The sequence below is a fragment of the Chiroxiphia lanceolata genome, chromosome 11 (assembly GCF_009829145.1).
Source record: "Chiroxiphia lanceolata isolate bChiLan1 chromosome 11, bChiLan1.pri, whole genome shotgun sequence".
NCBI lineage: Eukaryota > Metazoa > Chordata > Aves > Passeriformes > Pipridae > Chiroxiphia > Chiroxiphia lanceolata.
Genome location: NC_045647.1, coordinates 11,462,388 through 11,479,290, shown reverse-complemented (window position 1 = coordinate 11,479,290; position 16,903 = coordinate 11,462,388). Strand labels below are relative to the sequence as shown.

Genomic DNA, 16,903 nt, shown 5'->3' with positions numbered 1-16,903 from the left:
GTCTTCTCCCTATGGAAGACCACTGCAGTCCCCCCTTACCCTAATACATGCTGAGCACAGCATCTCTGCTTCTGGCTCTAGAGGAGGACCAGAAAGCCTTTGGGAAGTGGACAGTGACACGCATCATCCTAATAGTGAGGCAAGAGATGAGTCTGCTCCATGAAAGTGGTCCTCAGCTGGTCCTGGTGAGGGAGAGTATTGGGCAGCTGTGAATAAGCAGAAGGACAGTGGGCTACAGCAGAGGGGGTGTGGAGGAGTGCTCTGAAGGACACAAAGTTTCCCCAGAAGGGATGCTCTGCCTGGTTCCAGCTGGTGACAGGCCGGCTGTGGTGATGAGCACTGACCTCAGGTTCTTATTTAGCCCTCAACCATTAGGTTTCAGAGTGAACACCTTTTGCAATTAACAGGAAGTCTCTTTATACCTCAGTTAGAACTGTTTGGTCAATCTGTCCTGCCTTTTACTGTCTCTGCAAGACTGGCCATGAACCTCAGCACACTCCAGGTAACCTCTGCAGGACTCAGCGCTGCATCACAAAATGCCCCTGGCCCTAAACCTGCTGGGATGGCACCGTGCCCTTCTGCCAGCTGCAATAAATCAAAGCAGCCATGTCTCTTCCACTGGCTATTGCTGTGGCTCCTGATGGGATGGGTGTTCCCACACTGTGGCTGGGGTGGTGATGCCACATCCACAGTAATGGAGGGCTGCATCTTGGAGACTTTGTGGACCTAGAGAGTCAGGTGGTGACTTTTTTCCTGTGTTCAAAATTGCCCTGACTCAAAGTCTGTGCTTGATGAACTCTGTGCAGGGACACTGGGCTGCTGGGAGAAGCACAAAGTGGTTCCAGCACTCCTGAGTGGCTGCAAAGGTAGGATCAGAGTCCAGGAGCTGATGGACATGAGGCTGCTTTCCCCAGCATCCTGGGAGGGTAGAGATGGCAGCTTGACGGCTTGGAAAATAGGCTGAGATGAAGGAATATCAATACGGAGAGCGAGCTGTTCCTGCCGAACAGCCCCGGGGCAGCTAACGTGAAATGCTGGTTGTCTCGGAGGAGTTGACAGGTGTCTGCATCAGGCATCCTGCTAATTAAGCACCATTGTGAGTCACAGAGCTGAGGGATGAAGGAGCTGGGAAGGAGCTCAGCCGGAGCAGGTATGGCCAGAGGGGATCTCTGCAGGACCTCCCTGCCCGCCGGGGAAGGACTGGTGTGTGTATGATTTGTCGGCTGGTGGATACACAGTCATCAGTCAGGCAAGTCTTTTGGGAGCTGGGGATCAGCTTGGAGAAGAGCAGAGTGGGTCATCCCGCTGAGTGTCCATCCTCCCTCATTGCAGCTGCGTGTCCTCCCCTGGGTCCCAGGTGCTGGCACTGATGCCCAGACTGACCTCTCATTACAGACCTGGCAGGGTCCCCCAGAGCATCTCCCACAACCACAGCCTCCAGCATCTATCCCACCAAACCTCTTCCCAAATCAAAGGGTGCATCACTGCCATTGTGACAGGCTGGGGAAATGAGGATACTCCCAGACCTCTCTTTCTCCTGATCCCCTCCAAGAAGATTCTCTTCTTGCTGAAATTTACAGTGGTGCTGCCTGCCAATCATGGCCTCTGATAGAAAATTTCCCATTTCAAGCAACATGAGCATGGTGGGGTGGAGGAAGAGGTTGCTTGCCCTTTTGTGGACCCCAGTGGTCTGGAGGGTGCCTGTAGCAGCAGGCACAGGATAAAAGCTGCACTGGCAGGCAGCAAAGTGCCTTCCTTCCTGACCAGAGCTTGGAAAGGAGGAATGCTGCTGCTCTGCTGACAGCTCCTGTGCCACCCTGTATCTCTTCCCTGTGTGCCTCTCCAGCACCTTTTGCCCACTGCCCTTCACACTTCTGCAGCTGTGATCCCCTGAAATGGCTCTATTCATTACCCATTTTAATTCCACCCTGTATCCCCAGAGCTCTGCAGACACAGTTTGTTATATTGGCTGTCAAGAAGCTTAAAGAGCTGTTGATGCCTCCTGGAAAACTTTGACAAACCCTCTGGTTGGACTCAGCACTGCTCCCCAGCCCAGCTGCCCAGAATTTCTGCTCCCAGGGCTGGATTAGCAAAGATATCTGTGAGAACCCGAGGAGGGAAAAAACCCATTACTGCCATCTGTGCAGAGCTGATACCCTCCTGGTGCCCATGCCCTTTGGGGTGGATCCCCGAGACTGGCTGGGCAGAGTGGAGTGCAGAGTTTGGGTGTGAAAGTCCCCAAAGCCCACATTTGGTTTCCAGACTGTTCTCTGGGCCAGTCAGATTTCACAGCCCAAAAACTTCTGGGCTGAGGCCACTGGGTTTTTCTCATCCCTGTGTGTTGCTGTTCAGTGCAGGGGGTTTAAACCAGGGTTGCAGGCTCTGGGGGGTTCATTTTGCAATGGCCTATGGGCAATAACCAAGGGAGGTGTTAAGCTTGAGAACCTGGGTGCACCATGCAGAACTTTGCCTTTTAGCAGAAATTTTCAGCAGTCAAAAATTGCAGACAGTTATAAAAAACTGTGAATTTATCTGATTATTTTTGGTCCTTCACTACTCAGACTGGGTTAACCCAGTGAGCGGAGCAGAAGAGCCCCTCCCTATCTCTCTGGGCTTTCTCCAGCAACCCAATCCTCTCCCAGTTAGTTTCTCTTTTTGACAAAGTAGTTTTCAGGCTGCTTTTAGAGAACAAAATGCCCCTCGGTCTCTTTGGTAATGTGGGGAAAGCACCCCAGACATATCAAGAACAGATTGTCTCTCAATGTGATTTTGGTCAAAGTTGTGGGCAAGAAGCGCTGAGTCAGCGTTCAGTGTAATGAGAAGGAGCTGGGTGAACCCCTCACCCCTCATGGCTGGGCTTTGGGTCCAGCTGCCACCAGAGCCATCTCCTGCCTCCAGCCCCCCCTCCCAGCGCCCTGCAGAGCGGGGAGCTCTGTAGTGCCTTTGAGATGCCACTCAAGCCACTGTCCTCGGGGCACGGGGAGGCTGTCAGCCCTCGGGGTCTGTCGGGGAAGGGGGGTGAGGATGCACGAGGAGGTTGGGGATGAACGGAGCAGTTGAAGCCCCGTGGGAGGCAGGATAAAAGGCCAAGTTTCCTGAGATAACGAGGGTCTCTCTGCAGGGGTGAGTTGCCCAGACACGGGGGAAGCCATGTGAGTGACAAGCGTGTCCCAGTGCCCGCCGGGCATGGTGTCGGATGAGCCATCGGACCAGCCACGTGAGCTCTGTTGGTCACTGTGAGTCAGGCTGCTTCCCACACAGTACAATCCCGGGATCTACCCTGCCATGTCCCTCCTAACACTGTGCTGGGCTCTGGCATGGGAGTTCTTGGATTTTCTTGCTGTTTTGTTTTCTTCCTTTCTGTTAGGGCTGAGCCCTCATTGGTGGCTCAGGATGCCCCCTCAACCAGATGCTTGCTCTTTTCATGGCTCCAGCACCTTGGTTCCCCTTGTTGCTGGATGGATGCTGTGGGTAAGAATCCATTTTTCAGCGAAAATAAATCGCCACAGTTTCCTGTCTCAGGGGCACACGGGAATGGTGGCGCTGGCCCGGAGGTCGACGCTGCTGCATCACTGAGTCCTGCTCTGGGGAGGGAGAATTCATTCCTCTCCTCTTGCCTCTGTGGCAGGAGACAGCAGCCGTGGGACCAAGGCGCCCATGCACCAGCTCTGGGAGAGAGCAAATTTAAAAGCAGTGGTGGGAGATTTCCTGAATATCTCTCCTTTCTTCTTTATTCGTTTAAGAGGTTTCGCTGTCTCGGTAACTCCCCTGAGAGACAGGAACAGGAGCCTCTTTGGATGTGAATACCTGACAAGTTTTTAATGTGAAAGGAATTTACTAAATTTAGTCTCTTGGAGGAAGAAGAAAAAAAAAAAAGGAGAAGTGTTTCTTTCAGTCTGGGGGAAGCGATCCAAATCCCAGCCACTTCCCTGCCGGCAGAGCTTGACGATGTCTTCTCTGTCTCAAAAGCTTTTAAGTCTGGGCCCCATGTGTGTCTGTGCACAAATAAGAGGTGGGAGAATGGCAGGCACCGACGCCGTGCCCTGGGGGAATGTGCCTGTTCCTAGCTCCCCCTGCCTCCTGGAGATGGATGCTGGTGAGGGCAGGAGGGAGGATAAATGAGGAAAAAACCCTGTTGTCCGAATTGCAGGGACATCATCTTTGCTTTCAGGTGGGCTCTGAGCAGCGTGTGAGCATTGAGGTGCTGAGGGCTGGAAGAGAAGTGCATCTCTAGTGTTGAACTCAGCCAAATCACCCTTTTTTCCTCAATCTTCCTACCCTTGCTGGAGCCTCCGAGGGCCCAGTTTCTTCTCTTCTGGTGTTTGAGATTCACCAGGTGCCTCCTTTTTTCCCTTCCATGTCCTCTCCCAAAGTACCCTGTGGTGATCCTGCTTCCCATTTGTATAGTTCTTCTTGTCAGAGGATCAAGGAGCTGCTACATGTTTGTAGCTCAGCCCACATGGAGACATGGAGACATGCACACCTGCTGGGATGGCGAGGGAGGAGATCTGCATGTATGACTGCACAAGGTAACCACACACCTTCCATCATGGACAGGGCAACTCCCAAACTCCCACAGTGTGTCCCTGCCTAAGGGGCAAAGCATCCCAGTGTTGAGAACTGGTGGTGATAAAGATCTGTCTGGTTGCACCCTTGAAAACTTGGATGAACAAGCCCCCTTTCGCTGATTTTCCCCGTGCTGCAGCACACGGTGGGCCCCAGTAAAGCATAACCATCTGCAGCTGCATTTCCTAATGGGCAGGTCAGGATAGAGCCATTCCCTGCCATTTCCATCCCAAAGGTCGCTCCCAAAATCACTGGCTATCCAAATGACAAATGCTGTATTTATTCCTGGTGGCCTTTACAAAAGTCCCTTCCCCACGGAGAGATGATGGAGCATTTTGGTCGGGCCTACCCAAACATGCAGGACCCCTTGCTGGGGGCAGGCAGGGCTCCCGGGGGACACAGCTGTCCCCATGAAGGGACACAGCAGCTGGCACAGTGAGAGGGAAAAGTAAGGGGAGAGCGTAAGGGTGGGGGAATGAAGGTGACAAAAGCGGATGGCACCGAGTGTGCTTAAAAAAAGACAAACAACCCCTTCAGACCCCTAATTAATATTTTTGAATGTTTTAAAAATTATTTTTATTAAAAGTAATATTTTTAAAATAATATTTTTAAAATAACATATTAAAATCAATACTTTAAAAAGTAAACACATAAAATATAAAATAATAAATAATATATTTATTATATATTTTTATATAATATAGTATTATATTGCAATGTGTATATATATTATGAATATATATTTATATTTTAAAATATAAAAAATAATACATTAAATTTTTAAGCAGAACGGATACGGTGCCAGCGGGACGATGCTGAACGGACACCCCTGGGGAACGCGGTCCCGCCGTGGGCTGCAGGGGGGCGGCCGGCGGGGACCCTCAGGTGTGTCCGGGCCCCTCTCTTTGCGGTCTCACAGCACCATCACCGCTTTCGGCCCCGGCCCCGCGCGGCATCGCCCTTTTAACGCGGGCGGAGGGCGGGGCGGCCCCTCCCTCTCTCCCTCCCTCCCTCCCTCTCCCCTTTCCTCCCCCCTCTCCCCCTCTCTCCGTTCCTTCCCCACCTCGGGCGCCCCCTGGAGGCGGCGCGCGCTCGCGGGCGCGCCCCCACCTTCCCCCTCCCCTCCCCTCCCTTTTCCCTCGCGCCGCCGGTGCGGGGCGTGCGCGCGCGCGCGGCGGCGGCGGGGGCGCGCGCGGCGGGCGGCGTTCCGTCGGGGCCCCGCGCCCCGTCCCATTCATGCGGGGCAGCGGCGGCGGCGGCGGCGCGAGCGAGGCGGGCGCGGAGCCCCGGGCGGCGGCGGCGGAGGTGGCGGTGGGGAGGGGAGGCGGGCGCGGAGGAGGAGGAGGAGGAGGGGACGGAGGAGAAGGAGGAGGCGGCGGCGGAGAAGGCGGCGGCGGCCCGGCGGGCGGCTCGGTGTGGAATGCAATTATGGCTGGCACGGCGGAGGCGAGCGGGGACCGGAGCCGTGAGTAAACCGGGGTTGCAACTTTCGGGCGCGGCGCGCGATTGCGTCCGATCGGTCGGTTTGCTGAAAAAATAACGCAGATTTGGCTTTTATTGCCACCCCCAAAAAATTTTGGCTTTATCTCGCCATCGCTGGCCCGGGCAGGACACGGCGGCCCCGTCGGGGGGCGCGGAGGGGCCGCGGCGGCCGGGCCGGGCAGGGCTGGGCTGGGCCGGGCCGGGCAGGGCCGCGCTGCTGCCTCCCGGGGCCAGCCCGCATTGCGCCCCGCGGCCCCGGGAGCCGCCTCCCGCCGGGGGACAAAAACCCCGCCGGGACCGAGTCTCTTTCTTTACCCGCCCCACGCCCCGCGTGGGTCCCGCGGCGGGGCGCCCGGGACCGGGCAGGTGCGGGCTGGACGGGGTGGGGGCCCCCTCCCTGCTCGGAGCTGGTGGGGCTGGGGCGGTACCGCGGGGTCCTGGGGGTCCCTCCCTGCCCAGTGTAGCGGCGGGGCTCGGCCACCTCCCTGCCCGCTGCAGCCCGCCCGCCCCGGCTCCCGGCGGGGCTCGCTGCCCCGGCCCCGCCGCCCCGCTGCCCGCCCGGGTCCGGCACTGCTGGGGACGTGAGCGGGGCTCAGCCTTCCCCGGACTCGCCGCCTCGGATTCCGCATCTTCCCTGCCCTGCAACCCGCATCGTGCTGCCCCACATCCCCGCTCTCATCCCTGTGTCCGCGCAGCTCTGTGTCCCCGCTGCCATCTCCGCATCGCGCTGCCCCACATTCATCGCCGCTGCCGTTCCCGCATTGTGCTGCCCCACATCCATTCACGCATTCTTGCTGCTTCTCATCCCCGCATCCCGGCGGGGCGCGGTGAGCGGCATCCGGGCTGAACTCGCCCCGGAGCCCCGCCGTTCCCTCCGCGCTCCCCGTTCCCCAGCCACCGGCGGAAGGGATGCCGGAGGTGCCCTGCGAGCTGGGATGGGATATGATGGAATGGGGTGGGATGGCCGCCGTCACCCTCGTTATGATTGTTACTGTTGTGATCGCGCTGTAGTTTGGCAGCGCAGCGCTGGGCACCTCCGAGCGAGGCGTGGGAGGCTGCGGTACCTGTGTGCGGGGCTGCGCGCCGGTGCGCGCCTCCCGCCGCCGGGATGAACGTGGAAGGGGACGAATAAAGCCGGCTGCGCGCTCGGTGTTCCTTAGCCCTTTCCCATTTATGCCCAGCGAACACGCACGCCAGCTCCGGCGTACGATCGGGGAGGGATTTGCAAAATTTCTGTGGCATGGTGAAATAAATCCCGAAATCCCGCAATCCCTTCTCCTCCCTTATCTTCCTTGCGGGAAAATTCTTCCTTCTGCCCCTGGCCGAGAGCCGGGGTGGGGGGAGCCAGGGAAGGGGGGCTGGTGTGTAAACAGGGCTTAACATGAAGGTCACTGGTTAAAGAGGAGACGGATGGGAGAGAAAAGACAGGCATTAACCTCACTTGTTAGCTCCCTCCTGCCTCCTGCTTGGGGAGGACAAAACAAAAGCAGAACCTGCTAACGGGGGAATGAATATTCATAATCCTTCTCGTGTGCTTCGGGACACGGAGGGGAGAAAAGTTGGGCAGATGAGCTGCCTCCCGAAGCTGCTTTTCCTTCAAGTTGCGAGAAAATCCCTTTTTGCTGAGCGAGAGCTGTGTCGGGGGGAATTACCAGCCTTTTGCTGGATTTCTTCTTTTCATTTTTCATTTTTTCATTTCTTTTGTGTGCGGCTGCAAGAAGAAAAAAAAGAAAAAAAAAAAGAGGAGCTGAGGCTATTGACTACATCAAAGGTTATCCATTTGAAAACACCATTTTCCTCTGAACAGCGGCTAATTGCTTCCTGAACAATCCCAGGGTCTTTTGTATATACTCAGTGGGTAAAATGAGTGACTCGATGTCTCTCTCTCAAGACACTGGTGACCGAACAGGGCGGAAAGGTGGAGAAGCCAAGGAAAAGCAGTGGGGCAGAAGCCTCTGGGAGGATGCATGGATAATTTCTTAAGTGGCTGCAAGGAGGGAAGGTTTTTTTTTCTACCCGCTTACTGCCGTGCGATCTGCTGGTGCCGGTGGATGCCGGTGCCGGCAGCGGTGTGGCGACACGGGGCCGTAAGGAAGGCTGGTAAGGAAGTTTGGATTCAAAATACCCGATCATGTGTGTGATTTGGTGCTTCCCATCCGCCCGCGGCTTTGGCTGCCGATGCCGTTCCTCCGAGAGCGGCAAGCCTGGATGCGCTCGCAGCTCCCGAGGGTCTGCGGGGACGCAGCGCCGGGGGCTGGCTGGCTCCTGCTATCTTGCGTGGCTGGGCTTTCTGCAGCTGCTACCCCTGAAGATTAAAGTTTTGGCGACGTTGCTTTTGTTAGCACGGTGATAGCGGCATCGGTGAGAGTTTTCCCCTCTTGGCTTTTTTTTTTTTTTTTTTTTTTTAATAGAAGCATCGGATTTGGAGCAGAGCAGAGGCATCCGCCTTCGTGCATGCTGAGGCTGTGCACGGAGTTGCGGAGCAGAGCCCTTGTGCTCCGTGACACAAAGCCCTCTCCTCGAGCGAGGCAGTGCCCTGCGAGAGAGAAACAAACTCCTCTGAACTCCGTTGGAGACGGGGCCGAGGGCCATGACGGCGGCTCCCGGCGAACGCTGTTTCGCCCGAGCTCTGCGCAGCCGAAATGGAAGAGGGTAATAAAGCGGCGCTGCTGCGTTCTGGCAGGACTGCCTCCCCTCCTCCATGGCGGCAGCAGCTGGGGCTGGCCCCTGCCCTGCTCCCCGGTGTGTCACACCGGGCCATTTATTTCGGTGGGTTCGCTGCGTTTGACATCTGCTGAACAAAGGGAAGGATCCGGCCCTGGGATCGGACTTAAAGAAGGGAACTTGTCCATGTTTTATTTTCTAGGCCGAGTGGGGGTCAGGGCCTTTGTTGCTGCCAGCCTTGCTCCTGGCTGTAGCACTAACTGCTGTCGAGAGCCGGACTCAGCCCTGAGCTGGGCATTTCCGAGCAGGAATGCCTGGTGCTGCCGTGCTGGCACTGCCGCCTGCCTGCAAACCGGGGGGAGCCTTGCCTGCAGCATCGGGCTTCTGCTGAGTCCCACGGGGCTTTGTTGTGAGACTGCCTTTCTATGTAGGGTGTTTCAGTACTTTAGTCGTTTGTGTTTGCAAGAAGGAGTCAGTCATGGTTTTTGGCACCTCCAGCTCCATAGAAGGAAGGGGAACCTTGGAAGAGCCTGGATGGCAGAGGTGCTGCCATCCCTGTGTGCAACAGCGGGAGGGTGGGCATGGGTCACCCCGATTCCCATATGCCATCCTCACTGCCTGCAAGCTTGGATTTTGCATCGACCTGGGCTTATGGGATGTATGTGCTGGGACGCTGGTTTGGTGCTGTGATCCGTGAATATCTCTTCCAGGTTGTGTCCTTAAGTAGTTGTGTGCTATATGGAAGAAACCAGTGGGCAGGGGACTTCTGGCTAGTGTTTGACTAATGAATGGCTTGGTAGTGTGCCATGTGTGTGGAGGAAGGCCCAAGGGCAGGGAATCACAGCTGATATGGAGCTCGATTCAGCATGGACCACAACCCCTTATCTCTCCTGAGTAGGTATTGGGGCCCCTTTTCTCAGCGAGGTGCAGAGTGCTGTGGCTCCATGCAAAATGAGGAGTGTTTGCCACCATCCAGTGCTGAGGTGGCTGGTTTGGCATTAGGCTGGAGACAACCAGCTGCTTCTCTGTCTGGAGCCCTGGTCATTGCTGTGGGGAACATCCCACTACAAATATATGGTACTTGGTGAGAACATGTGTGTTCTGACACGTCTCTGACCCACAGCCTCAGTCATACCCCTCTTATTCCTGCCCAGGATGTAGCACAGAAGCTGTGTAGATACCTCAATATGGTGCTCCAGCTACACTTGGAAGTCAAGTTTGAGCAAACATCTTGTCCATCATGGAGGAAAAAAACTCCAGCCAATAACTTTTGATGATTTCAGTGCCAGGCATGGGCAGTCTTGGCTCTTCTCCCCTGCACTCGGCGTGTGGTGTAGCCAAAATACACATCTTCCCATGGGTTCATCAGAGTGTGGCTGGGCATGGGAAGGTGTCCTTGTTTGCCTTGCTTCCCTGAGCGTTCCGCATCTGTGGCTGCCTCCAGCCCTTGTTCCAGGGGGAAGCCACCATTTAAAAACCTGAATGAAAAACATTTCAAAGTTTATTTTCCCTTTAGCTAAGGCTTGGCACACTTTTTTGTTGCTGGTGTGCTGAGAGGTTTGAGTCTGGAGAAAAGCTCCATATCCAGATTGCCAGGCTCACATTCCACAAACACTTTTGCTCCTTTCTCCTCTGAAGTCACCTTGTGTGGTGCAAGGTGGACTATTTTAGGTGACTCCTCTATCCTCTCAGTGTGGGATGTCTTGGTATAATGGAGGACAAATTTACCTCTGCCCTGTGGGCTATTCTGTGCTGGTCTGTGTGGGGGGCTGAGACCCTTGTGAGCTGCCTGAACCACAAAGGAGATTTTTTATTGCTGGGGTCAACTCAGGGCCTGGTGTGAACCAGGGTGCAATATCCTCTTTGCTCCTTGAGCTGAGATTGTGAGGGATTTGGCTGGAGAAAGTGCCTGGGGTGACAACATGCCAGGGGTGCCAGGGTCAGGCTGCATGGGTCTGGGTGATCTGCTCTATGGGGACTATCTCCTCCTCATTTCTCCTCCTCCTTACTGGCAGCCTGTGGATCAGTCCCGGGGCTCAGTGCCCGCCTGCCCATCTCGAACGTCCCGCAATCTGCTGTCCAACTTGGCACAGAGACCTGGGAGCGCTGGTAATCCAATTTGGGCAGTTTAGCTGCACTTTGCTCTCCATGCTGCTGGCCGGAGCTCGGGAGCTTTAATCCGGCTAATGACCCCGGCTTGAGTAACCACGACCATTTGCTTGATCCAGTTTTCCTTTCTGTCGTGGTGGAGGACAGAGACTGAAGCTGTTTCCGAGTCCTATCTGTGGTATCCGTGACAGTTTCCAGGTGTAGGTACGTGTAGGGACCAGAGGGTGAGGGGAGCGTGGAGGGGCACTGCAATCCCCACTTTCCCTTTGGGAGATTTCTCCTTCCCCCTTCCCACTTTCCTTCTGCTCTCCCTCTTTTTTGGGTAAAGATAAGCCCTTCTTCCGGAGTTATTTTGTGACATACTATTATTTTCAGAAAGGCAAAGCCAAGAAAAATAAAAGCCTCTCTCTTCCTTGGATTGCCTACTGTTTAATGTACAAAATACAGGGGTGGTAATTGCGTTAAAACATATATAATTATACTGGAGGGAGAAAAAAAAGTTCTTGCTAATTGCACGGGTGTTTTGAACTGATAGATGTTGAGCGATTTGTGTTTTCTTGGGAGTTTGGTGGAGCAGAGCTACGGTCCAGCATGCGAGGGGTTAGGAGCAGGGCTGGTTTCCCACAATTATTGGGAAACCAGGATGCTCCAAGCCCCTCTGGAGTAGTGTCAGGTGTTTCTGTGGCCCGATCCTTTGAGGATCTACACCCATCCAGGCAAGTCTTGGTGTCACTGTAGGAGCCCTGTGAGTCCCTTTGCTTTACGTGCTTAGTTAAACAACTCCTTGCATGTCAAAATACTGAGGCTCTCCTGCAGAAGTAAATTCCTGGCAAGAGGAGAGGCAGATTCCTGTGTTCGGGGATGAAATTTCCTGTGTGATGTAGCCCCACGTCCAAGGGCTGTTCCCCCACTTTAACGTTGTGTTGGCACAACTGGGTGCTTCTGGCAGCTGATCCTTTGGGCAGGGCGGGAGGAAGGATGGTCACACACGTTTTGGATGACATGATGTGGAAAACCACATTTCCTTCTGCGAATGCCGACCCCATCAGAGCTGCCGATAACATCGCAGGTAATTATAATGGCAGTAAATTGTTTGCTTTGTGCATGCGGCCGGGCTTTGTGTACGGGCGGCTGCTTTGCTCTTCCTGTGCAGACTGTTAGTTTCAACAGGGGAAGAGGAAAACCCAAAAATATTTTAGGAGGAGTTTAAAAATAATCTTGGAGCCTTGGCTGGTGGGTGGGCAGGATGTTTCGCAGAATCGTGTTCCCCGCTGGTCCACGTCCAGACCTGTGGCCCTCGGAAAGCTTTACTGGATAGTGTAAAGTCCTGTCTTGTCATTTTGGCCAGCCTGAGGGCTTGCTGTCGGGCTCTGGGAGCTGGAGGGAGCCAGGAGTCGGCCCTGGGATTTGAGTTTTGGGCTAGGTGGGTCTGTCTGCCCTGTAGCAGAGCAGTGTCAGAGATGGGGCATGAGCCCGAGCTTATAGATGCTGAGGCCTTTGTAAAACATTTAAATCTATTCCCCGGTGTCGCACTGCCTCCACCCCCATCTGCTTCTCCATGGTTTTTATTCCTAGAAGTGTTGGCATGCTGGCAGAGTCCCTGCCTGCCCGCTGCTGCTTATCTCCGTGTCCGGCTCCTGGATGGCTGTTTCCTTTCTGGAGTCAAGGGGGGCTCTCCCGTCTCTGGCGGGACCAGAATCAGCCTGATGAGCCCTGCTGAAGTCAAGAACCTGTTTTTCAGGCTGATGTCATCGGGAAGAAATGGGGGAGGAGGAAGGCAGGAAGGCAGTGCTGTTTCCGAAGGAGAGCCGCCGCTGAGCCCCGTGACGCCGCCAGCAGCCCTGGCTTCCAGCAGCCCCGGCTTCCACCACCGCCCGCTATTATTCCTTATCAGCTCGGCGGAGGTGCCCGCGGGCCTGCCGGCACACGCGGGAGAGGTCCTGCTCTGCACGGCCTCGTGCCTGTGTGGGCGAGAGGTGGGAGGGAGGGATGTGACTGTGCCAGGGCAGCGTGTCAGCTCGCACCCGAGCGGGATATCTTTTTGTCCCACTGGGTGTGCCCTGTAGAGCCCCCTGGCCCGCTGTGGGGTGATGGCACTTTGCTGGAGCTGCCATCCAGCCACCTTCATTACCAGAAAGTGGATTTTTTTGACTTGGACAGTCCTCCCAGCACAAGTGGGCAGCCGCCTCCTCTGTTTTGTGCCGAAGGAGCAGATCCATTATGCTGGTGCCTGTTGGAGTTTCAGCCCCTTGTGCACGGTGTCAGGCACACCTGGGTCCAGCGTGGGTTGGGGCTGCAACCAGGATCTGCAGGGAGAGGAGCAGCCTTGCTCTGCTCTCCCTCCCAGCCAGCATCTCTTGAGCTGCATCCACACTTGACATGTGCTCAACCCAGACTGGGTGGTGAGACCCCCTTGCTGTGGGCGGTGGGGTGGGAGTGTGCCAGGGTGGGGTTTGTGCTGGCACTGCCCATCGGAGAGCAGAGTGTGGGCACAGCTCCTGCCCTGGTGCCTCCCTGTTTGTATTAGATACCCTTTGCCCTCTGTGCTGCGAATGAAGCCCCTGATGGACTCTGGGAGCAGTTTCCCCTGCAGTGGTGTTACTGTGGGGGGACTTTTGGGCTCTTCCCCTTCTCTTCCTGTCCCCCTGCCAAGAGAGGCTGCGCTAGCTCTCTGGCTGTCTCACTTCTCCTGGGTCAGCTCCACCTTGGGCAAATAAAACATAGGGCCGTGCTGAGCTGGGATCTCTGCAGGGGAAGCAGAGCCAGGACCTGAGTCATTTCCAGCTGTAGTGTTTGGGGCAGCATGAGTGGGACAGCAGAGAGGGAAGGATGGGAGGTTGAGGAGGGGAAGGAAAGGCACATATGGCTTGGGAAACCTCGACTGGAGAAGTTTTGTGGTCTGTTTGGTCTGTTTTAATCAGAACTAACTGTGGCAGCAGTTGTGCTCAGCTTGCCACAGGACAGCACAAATGCTGGTGTCAGCACGGGACCGGGCAGAAGCATGGGAATTTCAGCTCAGCAGGGATTAAACCAGCCCCAGAATGACCTCCCTTTACAGGGAGCAGAGGGTGTCCAGGAACCAGGAATGCTCCTGTGGCAGTGCTTCATTGCAAAGCGGAAACTCTCCATATTCCCACTGAGATTCCAGGGAAGAGCAGCTCTCCCAAGGGCTTTGTGCAGGCCGGTAGGAGGTGCAGAGGTGTGCACTTGTGTTGGAGAGAGGAAAACCCAGCTTGGAGAGCTGGGCTGGAAGAAGTGCATTGATCTGGGGAGCGTTGATCATCAGCTTGTGTTTGTGGCTGCCATGGCCCAGTGAGGGATGTAGAACAGGAGGTTTGGGAGCGAAAAGTGATGTGTTATGTCACAGGGAGTGAAATCAGAAAAGGTAAGGATGCTGATGGTGCGAGGACTTCTCATTGAACTTCTCTGCTGGCTGTTGGGAAACCTGGCTTGTGCGTGACCTTCTGGGTCTCTGCAGATCTAACTGGACCATGGTGACCTCTGCCAGCAGGGCTGTTTTCTGGACATTTATATGGGGCAGTGAACTGATGGGATGTGAGAACCAGGGTCTGGGAGTGCGTGGACCAAAGCCAAAGTGGAAGGTGGCCTTCAGGGCACTTGGTCTGGACTTCTTTGCACTGAAGCAGAGGGCAAAATGTTGTTAATTGGTCCTGGTTGAGGTGGCAAAACACATCAGTCTGGGGTTTGAAGCCTTGAGTGAGTGTTGATAGTAGGAAGCCACAGTGCCATGTGTGTCCCAGTGCCTTGGATTGGGGTCTGCAGCGTGATGAGAGGTAGAGGGATTTGGAATGAGGTGTTGTGCTCTGTGTATGCTGATGGACAAACTTCCTGAAGCAGCATGGGGAGGCAGCAGGCTGTGTCCTGTGCGGATGGTCACCTGTGGTGCATTGGTCTCCATCTCAGGCATCAGTTGATCCAGGTCTTTATATTCCTCCCTTGGCTGCAGGAGCACAAGGAAAGGGTGGGGTGCACTCTCCTGGGAAGTACAGAGCCAGTATGTGGGCTGCATATGGAAAGCCCCTCAGCACCCCTCATGGGGTCTCTATATGAACTGTAATACCCAAATGAGTTGTGGGAATAAGGCAGAGGACAGCCATTGGTTCTCACTTTCATCACAGCTGGATGGAGTTGGGAAATATGTGTAAGGTGTCAGTGATGTGGCAGGGATAAGCAGTCCTGGCAAGACCTGCTGAGGCTATCCTTGTGTGCCTCTCTGCCTTGGGATGTTGTGGTTGTGAGCAGCCTGCATTTCCATATTGGAACTGCTTGTGAGTGCTTTTTGGAAGGGCTCTCTGCAGGGCAGCATGCAGTCTCTTGATGGTAGGAACACATGGTGGCTCCAGAGCTATTCTCCTTGGTCTGACGTGACTTCTTGCAGAGGACTGGAGAAGGGGAATTGTGCGCTTGAAAAATGCTCTTTAATTTCCTCACTGCTTGTTCTTTTATGATCCTTTCAGCTGAGGGTCAAGCTTCATGAGCCCTTGGGCAGTAGATGGCTCCTTCTGCTTGTCATGTTTCTCAAGACAAAAGAGGTTGAATTCCTTGCCCAGAAGATCCTTGCAGGGCAGGAGCAGAAGCTGCTGTGCCCATATTCGCTGCAGTGACAGGGCAGGACAGAGTCCTCAGCCCCTGTGGGGGAAAACTGAAGATCCTAAAGATATTCCTGATTGAGTGATAGCAATGGAGATTGCAGCACTGGGGCAGCTTCAAAGCCTGTCATTGATTTCATCAGGGTGTGGTTTGAACCAGGGATAAGATTCATAATGATTTAACTGCTGGTTAAGGAGAGACTCCAGACAAATAGTTTTCAATGGCTGCGTATGGTGAAGGAAGGAGTTAAAGTTTAGCCCCGTTGCAGAGATTGCGTATGTAGTGCAGCTCTAACTCTACCACCACCAGGCTTTCCTCATTGTTGCAAGGCTTTTCCTGGGCAGATGAACCTAAAAATACACCAGCTGTATGGTGAGGCTGCCTCTCCTGTGGCCTGCAGGCTTTTCTCTCCCCTAGATAGTCTCCCCTCTCTCCCCTTTGCTAATTACTGGCAACTCAAAGTTGGTCCCTTCTCGACTGTTTCTTATTGCTGAGAGCAGCAAGTGCCTTGGAGAGATTACAGCTAAAGGCCCATTAGATGCCATTGCCCCTTTCTGGGGTCGGTTTTGGGGTCTGGGGTTTTCAATCCCACGCCTTCTCTCTTCCAACCTCCCTTGCAAAGTGCAAAGCTGTAAAGCTCTAGGGGTGGCTTTCAGGGAGCCAACCCGTGGGATGTTGCTGATACAGTAGCAGGGATGACAAGGCGGGTCTGTGAGTGCACCTCTGTGCTTGTCTACATGTTTTCAACCCTGTCTCCGGGTATTCCCACGAGGGCTGCTGCTCTGTAGGCTAATGCCAACGACTCGGCATCGTCAGTACTTTGGACTTGCTGCCTGGATGAGTGGAGAGCTGGTCCTTAATGCTCTGTCCAGTCTTTGCCTTTTAAGGTTACTTTTTCCATCCCAGTACTCCTGCTTTGTGCTATCAAAAGTGATGATTATTTTCCCAAAGCATGAACTCTAATCCCAAACCCAAGGTTTTGGGCATACTGCAGGACCAGGAAGCTCTCAACCTTGGAGGAAGAGTGCTGCTGCCCCTTGCCACCTCTTCAGCAGCCAGCAAGTGGGGCACAGGTGTCTGTGGGGCATGTCCCTGGCTTGTTGCTGAAAGGCTTTTTGGAAGCTGGGGCATGTGATTGTTGGCTGCAGTGAGATGGGCAGCCTTATCCAAGTCATGCAGCAGCTGTGACCATCTCAACGTGACCACTTCGAGGTGAAACCGTGAGCAAACGTCCTTTGCAGTGTGAGATGAAAGGGGCTGGGGTAGATTGGGCTCTTGTGCTGGCTTTGTTTCTGACGGCAGGTTTCCTGCTATAAATATATGTGTGTGTATATATATGTGTGTGTGTGTGTGTGTGCGCATGGAAAACAAAACACGAGCCTGCGGTGCTGTCTTGCCGGCAGTGTGGCCCCGCTGTGGGGTGAGCCCTGCGGATGCTCGGCCCTGCAGGATGCTTTGCACTGCATCACTT

General features: G+C 54.8%; 1 protein-coding gene across 4 annotated transcripts in view; it reads left to right on the top strand.

Annotated features, from left to right (window-relative positions):
* The first annotated feature begins 5,906 nt into the window (after positions 1 to 5,906).
* The window catches only part of PLXNA1 (plexin A1), a 119,915-nt gene continuing 108,918 nt past the window's right edge, over positions 5,907 to 16,903 (top strand). For 2 of the 4 annotated variants that reach the window (XM_032698821.1, XM_032698818.1), the window contains exon 1: positions 5,907 to 6,031. The gene's annotated coding sequence lies outside the window, so the exon portion shown is untranslated. Of the gene's footprint in view, positions 6,032 to 7,780; positions 8,149 to 11,008; positions 11,026 to 16,903 lie in introns of those variants that run through there. The other 2 variants (XM_032698819.1, XM_032698820.1) reach the window with 2 other exon arrangements.